This window comes from Heloderma suspectum, chromosome 4 (assembly GCF_057233095.1).
Source record: "Heloderma suspectum isolate Gila_16-S chromosome 4, 16-S_ref, whole genome shotgun sequence".
Classification (NCBI taxonomy): domain Eukaryota; kingdom Metazoa; phylum Chordata; class Lepidosauria; order Squamata; family Helodermatidae; genus Heloderma; species Heloderma suspectum.
In genome coordinates, this window is record NC_139461.1 from 272495637 (window position 1) to 272520480 (window position 24844).

The 24844-nt window shown below is 44.9% G+C and overlaps 1 long non-coding RNA gene across 1 annotated transcript; it reads left to right on the plus strand.

The window, feature by feature from the left end:
• Positions 1–8264: 8264 nt before the first annotated feature.
• LOC146348723 (uncharacterized) lies at positions 8265–13120 on the plus strand. Its single transcript, XR_014790707.1, has 3 exons — positions 8265–8339; positions 11419–11687; positions 12993–13120. It is a non-coding gene; the product is annotated as an uncharacterized LOC146348723 (long non-coding RNA).
• The last annotated feature ends 11724 nt before the right edge of the window (positions 13121–24844 follow it).

Below are 24844 nucleotides of genomic sequence, written 5' to 3' on the forward strand. Positions count from 1 at the left end.
GCAGCTGTCAGCAGAATTTCTGCCAATTAGATGAGTAGGTTTCACTTGCTGCACTCCACCTTCTCAGCTTTATATTTTGCAAGGTGCAAAGGCTTTGTTTAAGGCACTATCAAGGGCAAGCAATCATCTGTCTTCCTGGCTGTCAAATCTGAGCTAACTCTCATAGAATGTGCAATCCAAACCTGAATTTACAGGAAGAATTGTATGTTTGTTGCAATATGTTTGTTTTCCTGCCTGAAGAAAACATGGAGTACATTTGCAGCAAGTGCTAGCTGGTCTCATTACTAGAAGAAAAGGTAAGAGGTCTGGAACAGTGAGTGGCCCCACTCCAAGATATAAAAGACGGTGATGAGTTCTTGGACAGAACGCAGGAGACCACTTGGAAAGAGAAGCAGGATGGACAAAAGGAGGAGCACCTTGCATGGACGACACTGACACTCAGCAGGAAGAGATTCAGAATGCACTCTGCACCACTGGAACCAAGAAACCTCGTTGAGGCTCTTGAGGAGGGAATGGCTCTGAGCCTTCTGGGAAAGCTCTACAGCAGACCTCACCAGACAGGAAGCAAGATGCTGGTGCCCTACACATCAGAGGGGATGGAACAGCTCCCTGCAGCAAGTTGAAGAGAAGGGTGGTTGTAGATGGTGAGTCCCTACTGTGAGGAAAAGAAGGGGATGTGTGCCAGCCAGACCTGTTGGCTTGAGAAGTATGTGGTCTCCCCGGAGATGTGACAGAGTGGCTAATGACTTATCGTCCACTGATAGTTATCCCCTCATGCTTATCTATGTGGGAATGAACTGCATTGTGACCACATTGTATTGGGCTGTGAAACCTTTCCTTTGAGTTTCCTTAAGAAGGAAACTCAAAACCTTTGAGGCTCAAGTGGTGTTTTCATCCATCCTTCTGGTCCATGGGAGAGGACTAGAAAGGAAAAGAAGAATTCCACAGGTGAACAATTGGTTATGAAGATGGTGTCATTCCCAGGAGAGATTTGGTTCCTGGGACCATGGTTTACACTTTATGGATGAAGGGCCGCTGGCGGGAGATGGACTGCACCTCACAAAGACTGGGAAGAATGTGTTTGCCTTAAGGATGGCAAGTTTAATCAGGAGTGCTTTAAACTGAATCCTGTGGTGGGTGGAGATGAAAGCCCAGAGGTAAAGATAAGGGATCATACACTGTAGCAGGAACTGGGAGAGCAGATGTAGTAGGGCTTGTTAAACCTCTTAATAAACATGGAAGGAGGTCATTGGAGCATAAAGTTCATGGCTTTCGATGCCTTTATACTCATGCTCAGAGTACTGGAAATAAACAGAATGAGCTTGAACTCCTGAGTCAATGAGGTAAGTATGACTTCATAGGTATAACTGAGACTTGGTGGGATGACTTTCATAAGTGAAATATAGCAAATGAAGGATATACCTTGTTCATAAACAAGAGAGAGCATAGAAAGGGGGAAGAGGTTGCACTATATGTTACAAATGTACACACCTGCACAGAAATGCAGGAGAATGAACATGTTGGCCCTATAGAAAGCATCTGGGTTAAAATAAATGGAAGAAAGAATAAAAACAATACTGTGGTTAGAGTCTACTACCAACCATCCAATGAAAGAGAAGATGTGGATGATTCTTTCCAAAAGCATATTGCAGATATGTCAGGGAAACATGAAGCAGTAGTAATGGGGGCCTTTAATTACCCTGATATCTGTTGGGGGGAGGACACACAAACTCTGCCAAGCATGGTCCCTTCAGGAAATTTGTGACTTGCCAACAGCATTCTCCTTCAGAGGATGGAGGAAGGAATGAGGGGATCAGCCATCTTTGACTTAATTACTCAATAGTCTTGTAAGCCCCTTCCAACCCTATGATTCTATGATTCTGATTAATAGGGAAGAGTGAGTTGATCAGGTGTAAGTAGCAGGTACACTGGGGGAAAGTGGCCATGCAATGCTTGAGTTCTTGCTTTTAAGGAAAACTGATGCTGAGTGTAGTCAAAGCTGTACCTTGGGCTTAAGAAATCTGATTTTAATAAACTCAAAGCAATGATAAGTAGGATTCCATGGCAGGAAAACCTAACAGGAAGAGGAGTTCAAGTGGGATGTGAGTTCCTAAAAAGGAGATACTAAGAGCTCAATGGGGAACAATCACAATCAGGGGGCTGGGGGTGGGGTGGGGAAGAACAACAGAAGAAGCAGATCAGGCTACATAAAAAGCTTAGTGAAGATCTGAAAATACAGGAAGTGGAAGGAGGGACAGGTCACTAAGAAAATGTGCAGGCAGATAGTCTGGAATTGCAGAGATGGTGCAGGAAGGGTTTCTTCAGATATGTTTGAAGTAAAAAGAGGCCAAAAGTAATGGTAGACCAGCTGCTCAGCAAATATGGCAAAATGCTGACAGATGACAAAGAAAAGGCAGGACTGCTCAATTACTATTTTGGTTCAGTCCTCTCCCCAAAGGGGATCTCTGTCACATCTAGCACATGTGACCAACAGGCTGAATGGGTAGAAGTGCAGCTTGAGATTGACAGAGAAACAGTCAGGGAATATCTAAGCACCTTACATGAGTTCAAGTCTCCAAGTCCAGATAAATTGCATCCTAGAATGTTGAAGAAGCTAGACAATGGACTCTCAGGATCTCTATCTATTATCTTTGAGAATTCCTGGAGAATGGGTGAAGTACCGAGGACTGGAGGAGGGCAAATGTTGTCCCTATCTTCAAAAAGGAAGATCTGGGGAATTATAGACCAGTCAGTCTGCCATTGATGCCTGCAAAGACTCTAGAACAGAACATAACGCACTCAGTCTGTAAACACCTTGACACCAATGCAGTGATCACTGAAAGCCAGCATGGATTTGTCAAGAACAAGTCCTGCCAGACTAACCTTATTTTATTTTTCAATCTGATACCTTCCTTAGCAGATTGTAGAAATGCTGTAGAAATAATATATCTTGATTTCAGCAAGGCATTTGACAAAGTGCCTCATGATATTCTGATTAGCAAGCTAGTTAAGTGTGGGTGGGATACTACTAAGTAGATCCACAGCTGGCTGGAGAATCATACTCAAAGAGTGCTCATCAGTGGTTCCCCATCAAACTGGACAGAGGTGTTGAGTGGGTTGCTGCAGGGTTCAGTCCTAGGCTCTGTACTCCTCACCTTTTTTATTAATGACTTTGTGGAAGAGATGGGGGAATGCTTATCAAGTTTCCAGATGACACAAAATTGGGTGGGATAAAACAGAAACAAAATTCAAAATGATCTTGTTACGGTTAGAAAACTGGGCAGAAAAAAACAGAATGAAATTTAACAGAGACAAGTTCAAAGTTTATTTAGGAAAGAGAAATCAAATGCACAGGTATCAAATGAGAGATACCCGACTTGACAATAGTATGTATGAAGAGGGTATTGGAGTTGTAGTTGATCACAAGCTGAATGTGATGTGGCTGCAAAAAAGGCAAATGCAATTTTAGGTTGCATCAATAGAAGTATAGTGTATAAATCACGGGAAGTACTAGTTTCATTCTACTTTGCTCTCATCAGACCTCACCTCAAATATGTGTCCAGTTCTCAACACCACTCAACTCAATACCAGTTCTCAACTTTAAGAAGGATTCAGATAAATTGGAACAAGTTCAGAGAAGGGCAACAAAGGTGATCAGAGGACTAGAAACAAGGTCCTATGAAGAAAGATTGAAGGAACTGGGTAGCCAAGTATCCCCTATCTTATATGTGTTTGATTTGATTTAGCCACGAGAAGAGAAGACTGAAAATGGATATGATAGCACTCTTCAAGTACCTAGAATGTTGTCACACAGAAGAGGCCCGCAACCTGTTCTTTATCGCCCAAGAATGTAGGACACAAAATAACAGGCTTAAGTTGCAGGAAGGCAGATTTTGGTTGAGCAGCAGGAAAATCTTCCTAACAGAGTAGTTAGACATTGGAATCAACTGCCAAGGGAGGTGGTGGGCCCTCCGTCACTGGAGGTGTTCAAGCAGAGACTGGACAGCCATCTGTTAGGGATTCTTTAAACTGGATTTCTGCACTGAGCAAGAGGTTGGATTTGATGGCCTAACTGGCCCTTTTAACTCTATGATTCTATGAATTAGAAGGCTGGGTTGCTTATCAGATATATAATCATTGTCAAATGTTGCCTTTTGAAAACACACCAACTTCAGCATTTGGGGACTTGGTTATTTTTTAGTAGAAGAAATCCAAGGTCCACCAACAGAAATGAGGTGCTAAATAGTGGTTGGAGCCAGATGTAAAATGGTGGCACAAATCTACATCTATGTTCATACAGATCGGGCAATCTACTCCTGTTTTACAGGTGAGGGATACTGAGGCTGATATTCTGTCAAAAGTAAAGGGATGAACAGTGGCTTAACAGTCAAAGTATCCCACTGTCAAGTGCAATTTATTTTTCACAAGACAATCCATAAATCTCTAAAAGTCACAAATCCCATGCCGATTGTAGCCTGAGCTGCTTTCTCTGCAATGCACAACATCATAAATTATACACTCTAGAATTTTAACACTACAATTCAAGTTCTGGTGGACACACACTAAGACAGCAGTAACTATAGTATTACATGTGCAGAAAAAATAATCCCTTTCAGGCCAAGCTGTGTGGTTATTCAGGAACATCTGGGAGTTGCAGGCAAGATGCCATCCTGTCAAAGTATTTGAAGGACTCAACACACTTTTGTGTTTAGGAGAATTAGATTTATCCAAATTAAGTTGAGGGACATTTAGAAAGTGGAACAAGTGCTCTTTGGTTACATAGGCTTGTGCTCATAGTGGCGGAGGGACAGGGGAGAGGCTAAACAGGAAATATGCAATTAACAACTTGATCCTTATGAATTTTTACTCAAGCCCTTCCAAGTAAATATGTAAAGATTGCAGCTCTAGGCAGTGGAGGCTGGTGGCTCTGATGTCAGTGGGGTGCTGAATCCCCTCCAGGTTTCAGTCAGAACTCTGTTTTGCACCTTGGATAGCTCCTTTAGAGTTCTGACTGAAACCTGGAGCGGATCCTGAGCCCCACTGACATCGGAGCCACCAGCCTCCACTGACTTTGGGCTAAACTGTGGTGCATGCTTCTTTGGGAATAAGCTTCATTGAACACAGTGAACTTCGGAGGAGGCTGGTCAGTAAGGGCAGTGGGTTGGTAGATGGGGGCAGCGACCCAACAGAGCAGAGCATCAGAGGACCAAAGTACACACCCTGTCATGTCCCACACCTGTATAAGACCTTTGTGCTTTGCCTTGGCAGCTTCAGAAGCCCATTCTGACTGCTACACATTCAATCTGTATCTTTCTTGCTCTTCCAACTTTCTGTCCTGTGGCTTGCCTCACCCCCTGTAACCACCCATCATCCAGTTCCAAGGAAAAATGAATACGGTTAGGCTGTCATTTTGATAAGCCATTTAGAGTAATAATTGCTACAGCATTGAGAGTCATGATTAGGGGTCTACTACAGATGTTGATAAGGGAAGCAAAGTTGCGGCTTGTGGTCTTTCATTTGCAAGCCATGTAAAGGGGCGTCAAAATCTTGTCATTGTTTCAGAAATTGATGGTCATGACCCTTCTTCATGAGATATCTCAGTCACAGTTTGGGTTTTCACTCTCAAGTTGTGCAATTAGGGAATTTTATACTCTGGACTTAATGGTCTTAGTGGGGTGGGGGGCCCTATGTAGGTGATTACTTCCTTTGCTTCACTATGTTGAAAACCAGCCCTGCTGCGTTTGGAGGCCCTCTTGTTCATTCTGCTGAGTGGGATCCTGCACTTCTGTCTTGAAAGTCCTGTCCTGACAGCACCACTGTTGACTCTCAAAGTAGGCCAGATTCATGCTCACGAAAAGGTCACAGCACAATGTGTTTCTGTACATCTAGGGTGGAGTATTGAGAGAAATGCTTTAGCATTAACTTGGGGTTGCTGCTTCCAATGACATCCATGAAAAAAAAGTGCTAATGATGTCTGGAGAGACAAATGAAGCCTGGATTGGGCTACCAGTTTGCAGTGAGTGCGGTCCCACCCCATCCATGGGGGAAAAAACACCCAGAATCTTTTGCTATGAGTAAGAGGATTAAGGGTGAAAAGAGTGAGGTCTTGACAGTGTATTGTACTCGGCCAGATGTTCCTTGAACATTTAAAGACACAGGTCAGTGCTAGCTTAGCTACATGGCAAAGTTTCATTATCATCCAAGAAAGGGTGATAAAATCTTCTAAGAACCCTGTATTATTAGCCAGACAACTTCCCACTGGTTGTAAGCTTGTTTACCTAGGAAACTAGTCCTTGATGGTGGGAAACACATGGAAAGAGGGTATTTAAAACCACTGCTGACTAGATCTTGACACCAAATGCCTGAATAGTAAATATACTTCAGTAAGATATAGCTACAATCCAGCAATCCCATTTAGGTATACCTTCACAGTGGGATTGCTTTCTTCTTTTTGTGTGGAACAGCCTCCCTTCTGTGCCACTTCATGTTTCAAAGCAGCTAGCAAAGCACCACAGAAGGAAAGGAGGGGAAAGGGAAGGTGCTGTGCTGAATCTACTTCACAAAAGGAGACTCATACACACACATGCACACACAAGCACACACACACACAAGCACACACACGCACATGCTCTCCACACGAATGAAGCCTCCAAACTTCTCCAGGTTTCAGCCTTTGCCTGCATCGTTCATGGCCTATAATACGCAAGGATAATTCACCCTGGTGGTGTCTGTCTTCATTTATGTACTCATAGGATTAAAGTCACCACATGCATGTCAAATGTTACATGAAATCAGCCCACAAAAACAGGCTTTTGCTTGGTCAGTATATATACCACATGATTTGGCAGCGAAAAAGCTGTATACTTTAACAGAGGTGAGAAAAACAGTCCCTGGCTGAAAAATGGCTTGTGGGGGAAGCCTTGGGGGTGGGAAAGCCCCCCGCAAGGACCCTTAGGGCCACCAGGTCCTTGGTGAGGTGGGGTGGTTCCTCCTCCATCTGTTTTTCAGCAGGGGACTCTTTCCCCTAACTCTGTTAAAGTCAATGAAGCAATGTCACTCCATATACTTCAATAGAGCTGGGGACAAAAGTCCAAGACAAAAGTCCCATGGGGAAAAAATGGCGGGGTGGGGGGAGGAAAAGTGAGAATCCAGAAAGGAGGGGTTCTTCCAGCCTTCTCCTGTCTCATCCTGATCATGGCAATGTGTGGTTTCACCCAGGACACTTTTCAAAATGTCAGATGTGCCATAAAGATCGCCTGCCCCGTGCTATATTTTCCCATTGATGTCGAGTGGAGTTACAGTCCAACCGGAAATATCATTGCACATATGTTTATGATTGCAGTTGTGCAGTCCTAATGGATGCTTCCTCATAAGTAACTATCACTGTGTCCAATGGAGTTTACTCCCATGTAAGCGTGAGTAGGATTGCAGCCATAAAAATACTTAACTTTGGCCAGATCATGCTCTGTGAGTTTTATGAGCCATGTTGTCCTCTGTACTGTGGATACACAGAAAGAATATAAGATAAATGGATAGGTACTTCTAAGTTGTTACTGAACCACCAGCAGTACAGTAACTGAAACCAGATCCAAATGCACCACTTAGTGTGTAAGGTAAACATGGAGCCTTTTAAACACAATTTCAGTTACAGAAAATCAGTCCAGAATTCAATTAGTACGTCTTTGTTGCAACGGTGACCTAGAAACTGCTGTTGTGTACAAAATTCTCTTTACAATGCTCATCACTCATTCCAAGCAATGCCTCATTGCACCTCCCCCCACCTTGTCCCATTCTCCAGCCCCAAATGGTGTACTTACTACTGTTGCTGGGAAGCGTCCGACTGCCACTGATGCTGCTGGCTGGGGGTGGAGAGAGGGACTGAACAGAGACTGTGTCCTCTTCTTGGGAGCAGCCAGCCTGGATGGCTCGGAGGTAGCTGTGGCTCCGGGAACGGAAATAGCTGGGAAGAGGCAGATCCAGGACTTCCACAGCAGCTGATTCTGCTTCGCTGTAGGCCGATTCACACATTCCCTCATATTGGTCATTCAGCTCTTCTTCTCTTGCCTGCAAGAACAAAACTGGTCACTCTCCTATCGAAAATAGCTCCTGTTCCATATATCTCACAGCCCCCAGTTCAGCTTCAACACATTGATTGTGTTTGTAAATCAGTTTATAAGCAAAGATGTGAAACGTAATGGCCAAGGGCTCTTTTCCTAAATAATTAACTGTTTGGCTTTTTGTACAAGCCAGTATTTTCCTTGCTTCACAGTGGGGGCTGCACAAAACCTGTGACCCAGAAAGCTACAGCTTGCCACCAGCCATGCACTGTGGCATGCAAGGTATGTGATAATATCCTTGTTTTTGTATTGTCGAGAGGGCAGCAGCAAACTCAGCAGCAAACCTGGTGGGTCACCATTCATTGCTGCTGGGTTGTATTCAGCTTGGTGGGACACAAGGTGGGCAGGGATGCTATGAGACTAGCTCATTCCTGCTACAAAGCAATTCGAGATCCTCAAAAGATGGGTACATGGAATTTTCATGAATGAGGATGTTGCAGTGCCTACAAGAACTTTAGAGTAATCACCCTTGTGATGCTCAAACCTCTTAAGTTTCCACTTATGATCCCTGGTGGGAAAACCCAAATCTGATCCTCTAATCCTGGGTCGTGTTTGTAATCCTACATCAGGAATGCTGAATCTCTTTCAGCCCGAGGGCCGAATTTTAGAAAAGCTCTTGGGGGTGTGTGTGTGTGTGTGTGTGTGTTCTATTGGTGGGCAGGGATAAAGACAAAAGGGGTGTGACCAAAATATGAAAAAAACCTGTAGCATATTTTAGCTGAAAGTTCTTATTGCCAGTAACTAAACCTTTAGGCATTTCAACCTTTTAGAATGAGAAAAAATTCTGCAAAGGCTGCGAAACCACCAAATAATTGGTGGTCAGGGGAAAGGGGGTGGGGCCTGGGGAAGGTGTGTGGCCATCTAGTGAACCCTGGAGAGCAAAATTGGGACTCCTGGTGGGCAATATTTTGTCCATGGGCCTGAGGTTCCTCACGCTATACTACTGATATCAGGTTCTAACCTAAATGATCCTTCTAAATTAAGCAGTGTACAGCCTGCTCAGATGTGATCCTGTCTCACATTAATTAGAAACAGCTAGACAAGCCTGGTGTTTGTCACCCAAAGCTGATACCAATTAAATAAGAGATGATCTGTAATTAATTTTTTTGTAGAAAATCAATTTATAATAAGTAACCATTTAAACTGGAGCGATAAAGGACTGCTTGTTTTCTTAACCTTCCTCTGTTTATATGTCATCTTTCCTGGCTTCCTGACCTTGGCACATGGCCAGCAGAGTCTTTAGAATGGCTTCCTTCTCTCCTTTCCAAGCGTATCATTCATTCCAATCTACTGATTTTCAGCCAGACCAAGCCACACCATAGAAAGGTTTTGCTTAGGCTTCACTGCGGCGCTAAAAGGCAACAGGGAACATCCAAGAACATTACACTACCTTGGAATAATAACAGGGGTTGTTTTGTGTCTCTGCCACTTCACTCAGCTTGCCCCATTTTCTCTCCCCTCCTCTCAAGGGGCTGTCAACCCCCAGACATTTTGCGCCAGGATCCCTGAAAGGATCTGGAGCTAGACATCCAGCAGGCCCTTCAAAGTGCCTGGAAAGGGCCGAGGATCAGAGGTAGAGCACATGCTTTGCATGCAAAGGTCCCAGGTTCAGTCCCTGGCATGTTCAGGTGGGGTTGGGAAAGACCCCTGTCCTGAGACCCTGGACAGCTACTGCCAGTCAGTGCAGACAGCAATGAACTAGATGGATCAACCATTTGACTCTGTCTAAGGCAGCTTCCTGTGTGTGCATAGGGGGCAGTAGAAGATTGTCAGATGGACGGTACCTGCTCTCCTTGTGTAAATATCTGTGGAATAAATGAGGGTTGTCCAAATATCTGGAAGAAAGAGTTGGAGAAGATTAAAGCACAAGGGGTGGGGATCACACTGCTGCAATTCAGAAGCACTCCACAGGAATCACAGAGTGACAACGGTGAGCATGCAACAATTTTTGGCCCATGACATCCACATCGATGAGCAGAACAACCAGCTACTCATCTGACGGCTGACCAAGCACGAGAAGACAAAATGCCACATGATCGAAGTTAATCATAACCAAGCCCTTGGATACAGCCAACATTTTGACAAAACTAATTCTAAAACCCAGCAGTCAGAAACCTGGCACAATTTATAGCAAAAGCCTACTCTCCAGTTGCCACTTGTGATCATTAGTAGAAAGAATATTCAGGAACAGGCTGGGAAATGGAACAGAGGAATATGACTCCACAATTTTGGTGCTGTTGAGTTTCTATGACGCAACCTGAACCTTTACAAACCTCATATTTATACATAGTCTAGAGCAGTCTTCTTCTATCTGGTGCTCTCCAGATGTGTTGGACTACAACCCCATCATCATGATGGGAACTGTAGTCCAATACATCTGGAGGGTGCCAAGTTGTGAAGGCTGCTCCCCCCAACCTGGTGCCCTCCAGATGTTTTGACTTCAATTCCCATCTGCCCCAGGCACCATCACCAATGCTCAGGGATGCTAGGAGTTGTAGTCCACAACATCTGGGGGGCACCAGGTTGGGCAAGGCTGCTCTAGAGGGTTCAAATAATAAATCAGCATGAGCACCTTTTCCCATGCTTAGAATGGATGTGTTTGCATAGCAGCATTCACTTGTTGCTATTGATATACTAGTCCTCATTAAGCCGCTACTGAGATTAGTTTTCTGAATCTTGTCTGCTAGAATAGATGGAGAACAGGTATTAATTATATTGACTGTTTTGTAAGACTCTACCACCACATGATGAAGATTTAGTCAAGGCAAACAACACATTTGATCCCAATGCAGGCAAAGATGTACCATGATCTCACCTATGATAAATACACCTTTAATGCTAAACATGGCTCTCCAGCCTAGGTCATTTTTTCACTACAAATAGCTTAACAGACTGGCTGCTGCCAACACCTCTTATCCCATTCTTTTCCTTTCATCCATGCAAACCTACACAGAATTAGCCTGTATTCTATTAAGAATGATTATGCTAGTAAAGCAGGATCTAATTCGAAGAATTTGTATTCAGAATTCTCCATCAAATTTACAGTCTCATCCTATGCATATTTACTTAGAAGAAAGTCCCACTGAGTTCAATATGTTTTCCTTAGTCAGTTTGCACAGGATTGCAGTCTTAAGTGCATTACAGGTCATAGGTGGGTTCAGCAGAAATATCTGTGCGTTTGAAATTTGAGAATGTGTGAGGCTGGGGACACATAACCAATGGCAGCTGCCCTCCAGTGTCATGTCAATGATTAATCAGATTGCAGATCTGCTGATTCTTCTCTCCTTTTGGTTTCCCTCAGATTGGAGGAAACCAGAGGTGGCCCTTTCTACTTATCAATTTGAGACAGACCCATCTTCATCTTGAACTCAACAGCTTTGCAACATCTCCACCAACTTCTCCACCTAGTCCACTATCATATAATTCACAAAATTTCAACAAAGGTAGAAGCAGAAGACCATGGCCAAAAGTTGAGGCCCTGGCTAATGGATTATCAGGAAGCTGACTCAGTGGTGTATTGATGTTACTGAGAATCATGACATAGTCTAGGATGATCTTTCAATAATAATGGTAAGTTTAAAACAAACAAAAATAATTACTACAGGTGTGAATGCAGAACTGGCTCCAGGTTTGAGGGGGCTCTTGGCAAAGGGCCTTCTGGTGGGCCCCCTATCTACACTGGTTGTCCCCCTCTTATGTTGGTGGGGCCTGCACGCTTACCTGGAGGTGGAGGCAGTAGGGGACAGCAATGCTCTGATCCACACCAAGCGGGAGCCGCCATTTTAACTTCCCACAATGCCTGATGGGAAATTAAAATAGCAGCTCTCATACCCAGGTGCCCTGTGTGTGTGTGGGCCCCAAGACAGGCCTCAGTGCTGGTGACTCTGCCATGGCATTGGAGTCCTAGCAGCTGCCCACTGATGCTGGTTGCTGATGCCCACAGGGGCCTACCATTAGGCAGAGTGAGGCAACCACCTCAGGCAGCAGATGCTAGGGGGCAGCAGCGACAGGTCCCAGGCTATTCCTTTTGAGCATCCCAGCCATTCCCTGTTGGACGACATAGCTGTGTGTGCAGCCTCTCCTGCACCCCCTAAATTAGCCTGCTGCCCTCAGGTGTGGGGGCGGTTACTGTCCCATTGCCAGCGATGAAGTACAATTCAACTGCCACTCCAGTCAGCTTCTGTATGTGGGATGGAGGTGGGGGAGGGAAGGTGCCATCTTATCCTTTGCCTCAGGCAGCAAAACATCCTGGGCTGGCCCGGAATGCCCAGCCTATGTGAATGCTGTTTTCTGGAATCTAGAAGAACAGGCTAGGCAGTATAAAGGAGAATGCTTATGATTCTTAGGGCCTGTTCAAATCTCAGTGAAGAGCCTGAAAAGAATGGTAACCATGGGACCATGATTTGTTTTGGGGACCAAGGTGATGGTAGGACTTTCCACTACCTGAGCCCTAGAAGGATAAGGTAGTGGTTACTTTTAAAGGACAATAAAGCAGTAGTTCACTGGTGAAATGAGTTTGATACTCTTGATGTGGAAGATACAGGACAGTGATGAAAATGGCTTCTCACTTGGCAAACATGACACAGCCCCTTTCCTGAGGATCTCAAAAAGCTTCATAAAGTATTTTTACAGAAAGACAGAAAGAACAGGTTGAGGAACAGACAAATAGAGGATACAGGCAATTGTCACACATTCAAAAATTGCCCCCGTATTTGAATCTTACCACAATATCTTATTTTGCTGTCCATCGCCCACTGTATTCCTAGCAGACCCGAGACAATACTGATCTCCCAGTTCCATGAATTAATAACTATTGCTTGGTGATGTGTTTACTCAGCATGTGATGATGAAGTACATGTTGATTTTTTTTTCCAGGAGGATTTTGATCTGGTCTTGGAGAGGTTCTGAATTGACTGAGGGAGAGCCAGTCACCACCACTTGGCTCAACCCACTTTTCACTTCTTCTGCTTTAAATAACATAAATCACCTTATCACAATCTCTGACCAATGTCACTGATTATTCGAGAATCAGTAAAGGAGAGCGCAGCCTTCCCCAGCCTGGTGTCCTCCAGATGTTTTGTACTACAACTTCCATCAGCCCCAGCTAGCATGGCCAAATAGTCAGGGATGATGGGAGTTATAGTCCCAAACATCTGGAGGGCATCAGGCTGGAGAAGGATGGGATAGCACAGGGGTGTGCAACTTGTGACCCTCCAGAAGTTTTGGCTTACAACTCTGAACATCCCTCACCATTGACTATGCTGGCTAGGGCTAATGAGTTGTAGGGCAAAACATCCGGAGGGCCACAAACTGCCCACCCCTGGATAGCAGAGTAACTGCTGCAATCTTTACTCTTTCTAACTGCACATCAGATGGTCCTGGGGAAGTAGTAGAAGTTGCAGTAAGTTGGAAGGAGACTCCTTCAAGTGCCTAGGCAAGGAGTCACTGGATAAACAAGGCCAGATAAGGGGAAGAGAACCAGAGATACATGAACTGATGAGTTAGGAAACCAAATAAACATGATTTTATAGCTGCAAGATCAGTCCATACACTTTTGAAAAAGTGAGATTACAATAATACATTATTCTTCATGCAGCTAGTCTCAGCTGGTTCAAACATGCACGTTCATCACTTGATGGAGGCAGCATGGAGAGCTAACTAGCATATGTAAATGAGCTGTTTTGGATCAGACCTCAGAGACAGAACTTCCATATTGCTCCATACACACACACACAATGCTTTGCAAGGGAGTCAGTTTGAATGTTCGGCTGCACATTATCAAGTGATGTATTTCCACAAGTGAACCAACACTCTGGATCTTTGGAGAGGGGCAATGCTGAAAGGTAGTGGGAAGATTTGGGGGGCTGCATGGGAAGGGTGAATGGCAGGGAGTTTTAAATCTTTCAGAAGGACTAATGTTTCAGAATTAGGAAATCTTTATTTGTGTTATGTGTAGCATCCTGCAGGCTGGGCGATGCTGGGAGCCATAGTCCAACACTTCTGGAGGGCATCAGGTTGGGGAAGTTTGGGATAAAGTTTCCTAAAATTATGCATGGTGTGGAGAAAAAGGATACAGGGACATTTTTCTCCCTTTGCCATAATATAAATTCAGACTGGCAGTAGATGATGGCTACTGACATAGATGGCTTTAAAACAACACATTTCTGAAGGTAAGTCTATCCATGGCTATTAGCAAAATGGAGCCTCCAAGTTCAGAGGCAGCATGCCTTCAAGCCTTGCTCGTGAGCTTCCTGGAGATCTCTGGTTGCCCACGTTGTGAAACTGGATGCTGGATTAGATGGAACTTTGTTCTGAGCCAGCAAGGTTCATTATCCCATACCAGACATCCCCAACTTGGTGCCCTCCAGATGTGTAGGACTACAAACTCCCATCAATCCTAAGAGGGGAGGGGGATCCAAAAAGAGCCTACAGAGCACTGCATGCCCAGCAGTTACTGAATTTAGTATTTATGGGGAGAGGGGAGGAAGGGGAATGGAATGGAGTATCTTGGAAAAAAGCCTGATCGGGGGGTATCTCCATGAGCGATTTACTCTGAGCAGGCTGCATTTGGAGGTCGTTAGGGATCTCGGGGTATAGTTGCTGTGTGCCCCAACTCCTGCATTTACCTTGGGTATGCTAGCCCTGCCCAGGGGTGTGCCTTTCACTATGACCCCAGTCAAAGGTGTTTCCTGTGTGCTTCCTGTCCCTGCACAAACCAATTAGTGTCTACTCAGAAGTAACTCCCATTGTGCTCAATGAGGCTTGTCCCCTGAATGCCCACACCAGAATTTACAGAGATCCCCCTCAATTGAAATGGCACAGTTTAAAGCACATTCCCTAAATGCTTTAAAGCGCAATCTTGAGTCTCTGAGTCTCTGTTCTTTGGTGTATTGCCTTAGGAAGTAACTACTTCACAGCTTCATCACAGAGATCCTGCACAGTATTGGTTTGACTCGAAAGGGGGCTGGTTTCCCGTCCCTGTGTTCTCCCCCCACCCACTTTCCCAGCACAAGCATATGTGAGTCTACTCAGAAGTAATGCCCACTGTGTTCAATGAGGCTTGGGGCTCATTGGGAGGCTTGTCTTACCAATGCGCACAAGGGGAAGTAACTACGTCAGACCTTCCTTATGGAGCTGGGGTGGGGGAGCTGTCTTATTGGTTAAGCAGCCCTTGCTACTCAGATGACATTCACTCCAACCCCCCCCTCCCGCCCTTGGAAGTAAGTTATGTGAAGCCACTTGGAATGGTGCGATGTACATCCTCGTGGAGCCCTGCCCGGGCCTAAAGCGGCTCCTACAAAAATGCGGGTGAGCCACTCCTCCCTTCTCCTTCCATTGTTGTGGAGACAGGGCCTGGGTGGTTGGAACCCCCAATGTTCTGTTGCAGGTTCCACTTGTGTTCTTAAGATTCCCATCATTTCCATTTTCTGCTTCCCAACAACAGATGATTACAATGAGTGCAATGACTGTTACTTCAAAAACTTTTACTTTAGTACAAAACTTTAGGAAGCAGTATCTGGAAAAACAGGTACAATGTGGAATGTTGTTTTTTTAAAAAACAACAGCTTAAGAGCTTTTATGGGCTTTATCACTGACAACCTGCAATTCGCTGTGCCCACCAAGCGGGCAGGTGAGAGGGCTCATGTGGGATGTACCCAGGCGGTGTGTGTTTTGCAGGAATCAGGGGTGGTGCATGAGAATATCTGAGATATGTAACAAGACCCATATAAATGTGCCCTAAATATATGCATTGGAAGCTAATGCCCTTCCATCTATACATCTCCCCACAGTAATTCCTTGCAGCATTTTCACACCTAACATGTACAGCACCTTTGAGTCTTTCTTGTGCTATCTGTGCTCAGGTGAGTACACACACTGTTAATGTGCGACAGGAAGCAGAAGAAGTCCAAGTCGAATGCACATTCAAGCCAGCACAGGTGTCACATGTGAATTACAAATGTTGGGAAACGCAAAAGCCAACTTAAGTTGTTATGTGAGCAACTGATCTTGTAAAAGTAGCCTTCCCCAACCTGGTGCCCTCCAGGGGTTGGATCCACATTTCCACTGGATCAACTGTGCTGGCAGAAGTGGACTTCCATGCCCCCTCCCATGACAGATTCTCCAGCCCCTTGAAAATGCTACACAGAGAGCCAGGAGACCCTGCTTAAAGGGGTGAGCTGTGGTATGGGTGGGATAGGGGGATCCTCAAAAATTGGAGAGAGAGACTTCTGCAAGGAGAGCCCTTCCTCTCATGGAAGGTCCTTCCTCTTGCAGAAGGCAAATCCGGGATCCAACCTCAGATGTTTTGGACTACAACTCCCATCAGCCCCAGCAATCATGGCCAATAGTTAGGCATGGTGGGAATTGTGGCACAACATATCTGGAGGGCACCAGGTTGGGTAAAGCTGTTTTAAAGACACCCTCTTCAATCTTGGTGGGAATAGCCCCTCCTGCAGCCCCATTTCTACTTCCCCCACATCAAGCTGTGGCTGTGGACAGCTGTTGCTGGCTCTCACCTCGTTGATACAACTGGACTCATTGAGGTTGTCTGTGATCTGGTTGTATTCTTCCTCCCAGCTCGGGAATTTTGGAGGCAGAAGGATCTCGACAGAATCAACGCGGTCCAGGCTTCTGTAGAATGAGGATGGAGAGTCTGAGATGATCATCACATAACAAGAGCAGAGTGATAATCAGTAATCAGAGGTCTTAGTGACAATCAAGTATTGCCAGAGACCAGTGTTGGCTCCAGGTTTTGGGGGGCCCTAGGGCAAAATACCCCCAGTGGGCCCTTGGGAGGCCCTGTGCCCTTATTTTACAGAGAGCAGTTCTCTATTTGAAGGGCTGCGAGACGGCTGTCCTCTACTTGAAGTCATCCTCTCTTTGAAGGGTTTTCCAGTCCAAGTCCAGTTTAAATTCAAAGAACCTTAAGAAAGCAGAGCAGTGACCAGCCACAGTTAGCACCTGGTCACAGTCCTCTACACGAATGCTGTGAAGTACTGTGTTTCTATTAAAATTATAATTATTTCTAAATTTGCATCTATACATATGTATTAGCCTATGCAAATTGTGCGCAAAGCAGTGTCTTCTTTTGTCCTCTTTTCTGGTGATTCTTAAGTAGCCACCCTAGTGGGCCTCCTCCCTCAGTAGGTTCACCTCCTCCTCATTTCTGTCCCCACGGTCTATTTACTTACTCTGTGCCCAGTCTGTGCCACCACCCAGAGAATGAGTGAGTGACAGAGAAAGGGTGCATGGCAAGCAAAGGAAGCTGCTCTGTCTCCTCACCCTTGTCACTGCATAAATGCTCAGCGAAGGTGGCTGAAAACATAGTGATAGCAAGGAGAAGCAGCAGTAGAGCCAGGAGACTCTGGGCATTGGCAGTGGGGGCCCTTGCAAGGGTGTGGGCCTCGGCAGATGCCCAACAATGCTGACTCCTGATACTGGCCCTGCTACAGACCCTTCATGCCTACACAGCTAATATGCCAGGGCAAACCAAAACATCCAAAGCCTTCTCTAACATAAATCACCTACTGTTTTAGAACAGATGTAGAGCAGAAGCAAACAGAGCTTTAGGGCACAATCCTATCTTGATAGTCTGCAGCCTCCGAAGTTGGAGGCTGCTGAGTATCCAGTGTGGGAACCCGTAAACTGAAATATCCTATGTCCCCCCAGATGCTGTCCAGGGGACATAGGACTGTGCCCTTAAAAGAGTAACCAAAGTTCAGCTATGAAAGGGCCTTGTTGAGAAAAGTGGCCTAAAAATAAACATAAACATATCTATGAATATTTTGAACAGATTAACATGGCTGTTTCTCTGGATTTTTTTTAATATTCTGCTTTCATTCTCATCAAAATGTGCCTATTATAGCAGTTTGACCCTGCCTTGGTTCTTTTTATGGCTTAGTGGTTAAGACGCTGAATTGCAGACCGGAAGGTCAGCAGGACAGCAGTTCGAGACCTGAGTGCTGCGTGACGGAGTGAGCTCCCATCTTCAGTCCCAGCTTCTGCCAACCTAACAGTTCGAATGCAAGAAATTGCAAGTAGATAAATAGGTACCGCCTCGGCGGGAAAGGTAACAGCGTTCCATGCGCCTCGGTGTTCAGTTATGCCGGCCACATGACCACGGAAGCATCTTCGGACAGCGCTGGCTCTTCGGCTTAGAAATGGAGATGAGCACCACACCCTAGAGTCGGAGACGACTGGTTGGGGACACCTTTTTTTACCATCATTTAATGGACTGTTGTACTCATCTCCTCCTTGTGAGTTTCCCACAGCAGCTAGTTGGCCACTGTGTGGACAGAATGCTGGACGAGATGAACTGTTGGTCTGATCTTCCCTTGTCTTGTTCTTAAAGTATTAATTTTATTCAGTGCCGAGAAAGGATAATGAAAAGATAAAGGGGTGGTGGTGATGGTAATTAGAAGAAATGAATAAAGTTACAAGTTAATCCAATCAAGTCATGTTCCCTTCCCTTTAATGCTTGCTTCAGTACACATTTTGTTTTGTGGTGTTGCTTTGCTTTATGGTCCACTTTTGGTAAAATATTGATTTTGTATGTCGTTGTTGTGTGCACCTTGATCCAGCAAGGCCAACCCATGTCCAGAAATGGGCTATATTGTGCACATACACAATGTGTATGTGGGGGGATCCAAATGACCACCCAAAGAGTGGCAGGTGATGGGTGCAGCAGCTCACTATAGCATCCTGACTTTCATCTTATTTTTAAAAACATTTAATAGTCAGGGGGTGACCAGATGGGCATGTACATGGTTATAGATGCTCATTGTATTATTTTTACTTTTAAAACATAGTATCCTTTTCTACAACAAAATGGTGCATATTTCCAAATTAATATGTTTTGCATCAGGGCAGCAGAAACAAACTCCATTTTATTCATGCAGTCATCATGAAATTATGACTGATGTGAGTTTAAAAGGCAAAACTGCACATACTCAGAGTATTTCTATTTTATCATGCTTTTCAGGTTTTTGTTTGATTGGGTGTTCTTCTTCTGTTTGCTCTAACATATCAGTACAGAAGCAGTTGGAAAGCATGGCATTGAGGCGGGGAGAGAAGAGAAATGTTAGTTATCCCCCCCAAAAAAAAGCCCCTTGCATTTAGCACCTAGGGCAGCATGCATAATGCACTTTGCTGGATATGGGCCCAGCCATGCACAGACAGACCACCAAATAAACTGTGTGATCATTAGGAAAAACAGTGCTAAATTGCTTGGGAAGTCAGGTGTGGGTGGTTGATTCTAGACACTCCCTTCCTATCTCACCCAAAGGTTTACTAGTTCATATTCATCTCCTAAATGACGACCTGTAATGGAAAGGCAGACACTGAGCTTAGGGTGTCAATTAGATGTTTCTGTCTGTTTCCATTGCTGCAGCATTCACAGCAAATATTAAATACTGAAATAACAATTTCTGCTTGATGGGGAACTGACACCGAAGTCTGAGATCTATGGCCATATCTGCCACAAAGCTGCTGCATGTCTTATGGCAGGAATGTGGAACCTCTTTCAGCCTGGGGGAGGGCCAAAGTCCATTTTGGAGAAGCTGCGGGGGGGCTGCATTCCAGTGGTGGGCGGGGTTGAAACCAACAGTGGCAGGGCCAACATACCAAAAATAGCAGTATATTTTAGTTTAAAGCTCTTACTGTCAGCAACAAATCTTAGGAGATCAGGGGAACCTTTTAGAATAGGGGAAAACTGCACAAAGGTTGGGGAACCTCCAAATGATCCGCGATGGGGAAAGGGGGTGGGGCAGCGTGGCCATCTGGAGAACCCCAGAGGGCCAGACTGGGACCCAAGGAGGGCTGAATTTGGTCCCTGGGCCTGACATTCTGCACCCCTGTCTTACGGACATTGATTTTTGAGCATGCCACCCCCATGCCATCTTCTGCCTTTTAAATATTTTGGAAACTCACACATTTTGGTGATTCTAGTTCCACTGATCAGACTAACAGGTCTCATAAAATCATGACGTTGGTTTGGCTTGGTAAACATATGATTTGCAAACATAACACATTATTTTTGAATATTCAGCCCACTCCTGTGCATGCTTACTTGGAAGTATAATTCCACTGAACTCAATGAGGCTTACTCTCAAGGAAGTCTAGGGCAACTAGACTTACTCCCAAGTAAGAGTCTAGGGCAGGGGTGGGCAAGTTGTGGCTCTCCAGATGTTATTGGACTGCAACTCCCATCATCCCTCACCATTGGATAGGCTGGCCATAACTTACCCAGCTCTTGTCTAGGGTCTAAGTATGCTTACTAGGGAATAAGTCCCACTGGACACAGTGAATATGCTTAGCACAACACTGTATGAAACATTTGTACTTGTCTACAACCACATGGGCTAGAAACTTGGTTGCTGCCATTGTAGTGTTGTTGTTTTTTAAAGAAAGCTCTTATAGTTCTAAGACGAGACTGTGAACCACAGTGAAGTACCTTGCTTGGACAAAACCAAAACCCATGGCAATAGTAGGGCATCTGAGGCCTTCTTCCATTACTATATTTTTGTGCTATAATGTACATGGGTAGTCCTTCCATTGTAAGGACATTGTTCAAGCACACATTTTGTGCCTGGAAAAAATGGTATAATTTTCCAGGACAATACATTGTGACTGCTGTGTGCAATATGCTTGTGCAAGCCTCATAGGCTCCTGTTTGATATTGCAATTGGTAATAAGGTGGCCATGTGTCCTACCTCTATTTGAAGAGCTGTCCAGCCCAGTTTAAAGGAAAAGAACCTTAAGAAGGGAGACCAGGGGCCTTGAAGTTGCCCATCAACTGTTCACACATCAACCTGGACAGCAGACTGAGCAGGCACACAGGTGACCCAGTTAGAGTCTTCCCCACTAAGGTAAGAGAGGAAGATCGGAAGCTGCCTTATACCAAGTCAGACCCTTTGTCCATCCAGCCTAGTATGATCACCACTGACTGGCAGTGGCTCTCCAGGGTTTCAGGCAGGAGTTTTCCAGCTCTACCTGGAGATGCTGGGGATCAAACCTGGGACCTTCTGAATGTAAAGCAGGTGCCCCTCCTGACAGCCCAAGAAATGTCTTGTATTTCTATTTAAATGATAGTAATTATGTGTAAACTTGCATCTATAGATATAAATTAGCACATGCAAATTTATGCAAACCTATGACTACTTTTGTCTTCTTTTTGGGTGATGCATCTTCTCTTTTTTGGCAAAGCACAAACAGCCACACTTAATGAGTGTCACAGGTCCCCCCCCCCCAACACACACATAAATGCATGTTGCATTGTGAAGTTCTTTAGTTTTTTTATTGTTGGGGGGGGGGGTTGGAGTAAAAGAAAAATCTCAAGAAATTTCTCTCCTTGTGCTGTACTTAAGTGGAAACAAGCATCTAGGCAGATTTTAAAGGGATGCACAGTAGCATGGCTAATTTCTCTGATGCAAGGCTATCCCCTTCCTCCTAATATGCACAGACAAAGTGTGAGAATATAGCGCACAATGGATAAAATGAGCTTATGGCACCAATGGGGGATTTTATCCCAATGTAAATCGCAGCTTCAAAGCAGCAATTTTTGGCAGGACCCCGCCAAGGGAGGGAAGGGTTAAACTCATTATCACCCCCACAGTCCCCCGTGGCTTCTGTTTGCATTTATTTTAAATGTGGAAGTTAAATGCAAAGATGCATTTAATATCATGTCTAGTGTGGCCCTCTCTTATCCCCTGGAAAGTCTGACTAGAAGAGCACACACACACAACCAGCCAGAAAAAGAAAGATGAAATAGCCATACGGTGGCAGTAGTGCTCCAGAGACAGCCCGCACATCCCTGTCTCTGGAGCACTTAGACATAGAACAGCTTATACTTGTCACGGTGAAGCATGAAGCTGCAGGGGAGCTCTTGCTTCCTCACACTCATTTTGCTAAGCACATCGCCAAGACTCCAGCAGACTGTATTTAAACAAACCTCACTGTCCTTGCTGGAATGCTGATGGGAAGGGCTGTAGCTCAGCAGTAGAGAGCACGCATTTTATATGCAGAAGGACATTTTATATGTTCAGTTCCCAGCATTTCTACATAGGGTTGGGAAAGACCCTTGTTGGAAACCCCGGAGAGCTGCTGATAGTTAGTGCATTAGACCGTACTTTGACTTTGTATGTGGCAGCTTCCTATGCCCGCAAACACAAAGCCCTGTTTCATGGCTGGGATAACCAAGTCATCCTCTCAGTCATACTGCAGCTACCTTTATGTAATTCAGACACCCCACCCCCTGGAATCTGCTAGTAACGTTGTTAGATCTAACATCGTCAGTCACATCAATGTTCAATCATCAACTTCCTCCTTGGTGGCCATTTGCCCTACTTTACAAATGGCAGTCCTCTGTTAGAAGGCATCCTCTGTTTTAAGAGCTGTCTAGACAAGCCTGGTTCAAAGAGGAAGAACCATCCGAAGGGAGAGCAGCAGGGGCCTTGAAGTGGCCCATCCACAGCACCTGGACAGCAGACTGAGCAGCAGGCCCACCAGCTAGCCACAGTCTTCCCCAGTAGGGTGAGACATCTCGTATTTCTGTTTAAATTGCAGTAATTCTTTCTAAAAGCGCATCCCTACGTATAGATGAGCATATGAAAAGGTAATGCAAATTGGCGCCTTCTCTTTTCGTGATGTATAAGTGATCACCCTACTCTTTGGCTTCACATAGTTACGGATAGCAACCAACAGACTGCGTGGCCGGAACGAATGGCTTCTTTGCGTGTGCTGGTCCTCTTATGTGCACATGCATGCAAGGGTTGCCCTGTTAATTTCCATGACGTAAGAAACCTCCATATGTACAGTGGAGATTCCCCATTGGGCATGATCAGAGAGCAGAGCAGTCTAGCGAGAGCAGTGTTTGAGTATCAGACTTCCACAGGCCTGTTTACATTGTGGCCCATGTCTAATGCTGTTAGTCAGTGCTGAGCTGCACACAACTTACAAGTGATGTGTGAAGGAATTGTAGGGACGGTGCCTTTGGGAAAACCATCACCACCAGAACTCAGTAGAAAGAGCTCTTTGGCCAATGCCACTGGTTAGTAGCTGACCATGTCCCATCCTTAACACCCAAAATTGCAACCCTCAAAACCCATCAGTTCTTGTTTGTGTAAGCAGAACTACCAGTGCTCCTATCAAATAGGCTCGGCGTGTGTCCTGCTTTACAGAGGACAGTCCTCTATTGGAAGGTGTTCTGTATTTGAAGGGCTGTCCAATTTCAGGATAAAGAACCATCAGAAGGGAGAGCAGCAGGGGCCTTGACATTCCCTGCCAACAGAAGACAGAGCAGGCACACGGTTCACCTGGTCACAGCCATGCAGGCTATGGCGAGATGACTTGTATTTCTATTTAAATTCTAGTCATTATTTCTAAATTGGCATCTATGGAAGATTTTATGGAAATCTGTGTCTGCTTTTGTCCTCTTTGGTGATGCATTTCCTCTTTTTTGGAGATGTGCATACGTGGCCACCCTACACTCAAACATAAGCCACAGTGCAATTTTATAAACACTGATTTCCATGACTTTTTGAGTAGCGTGGCTCCGAACCTTTTTGTGCTGGTATTCTGGTAGCTTGAACCGGGTTTCAGAACACCACTATTTAAATACAGAAGCAAAATTCCTCCCTCTGTGGCCAGCAGATGGCATTAGGTTTGTTTTTTTTCCTATTTCATTTTTTAGAAATATGACGACAGGTGACTTTCTTTATTGACTAATTTACCATCAGCAACCCTCCTGGAGCCTTGCTTATTGTGTTTGGTCTAGACAAGTTCCTTTTGAACACACACACACACACACACACACACACACATATATATATATATATATATATATATATATATATATATATTTCCAGAAGAGCAGGGCAAAGACTTGACAAAGGTTGGAAGCAATATGTAGGACTTTTAGTTTCTATTTTTCTATTGCTCTAATATGGAGAATAAGTGCACTCTGAGCAACTTTTCAGTCCATTGCTTAATGGACAGGAAATTGACAAGGGTTGATTTGGATGAAGGAGATGTTTAAAGGGCTAAAGGTAAAATAAAAAATATTGGGAATACTAGAAGAAATAAAGGGTTTTTAAAAACGTATGTATACTAGTTTTCATGTTCTACAATAAGAACGTAAGAGCTGTGCAGAATAAGACCAAAGGCCTATCTAATCTAGCACTCTGTTCCCACAGTGGCCAACCAGATGCCCCAATGGGAAGCCCACCAGCAGGACGTGAGATGGCCTAAGACATTTTGCTGCCTGAAGCAAAGAATAAGATGGTCCCCCCTCACATTCCACATACAAAAGCTGACTGGATGGCAGTCAAATCTTTCTTCAACACTGGCAATGGGACAGTTTCCTCCACTGCACCTGAAAGTAGCAGTGTAGGCCAGGGAGTGCATGGCAAGCCATGTGCCATAGAGCTTTCTCCTCCAACACTTTGCTCCTGCTGCCTCCCAACATCTGCTGTTTGAGGCAACTGCCTCATTCTGCTTAATGAAAGGGCTGGCTCTGATAGCACCCTCCCAGTTATGTTCCCCAGCAACTGGGAATTAGAGAGGCATACTGCTCTGTAACTCACAGAGCAATCCTAAAAGGGAGAGAGGGAATGAAGCAGTGCATCCACTGCTGCTTCCAAAGCTCTGCCAGCTTCTACCAACCAGGGGGGGAGGTGGCGGGGGGGGGGCAGCTTTGCCAGGCTCTTGAGCTTAGTGGATCTTTGTTATCT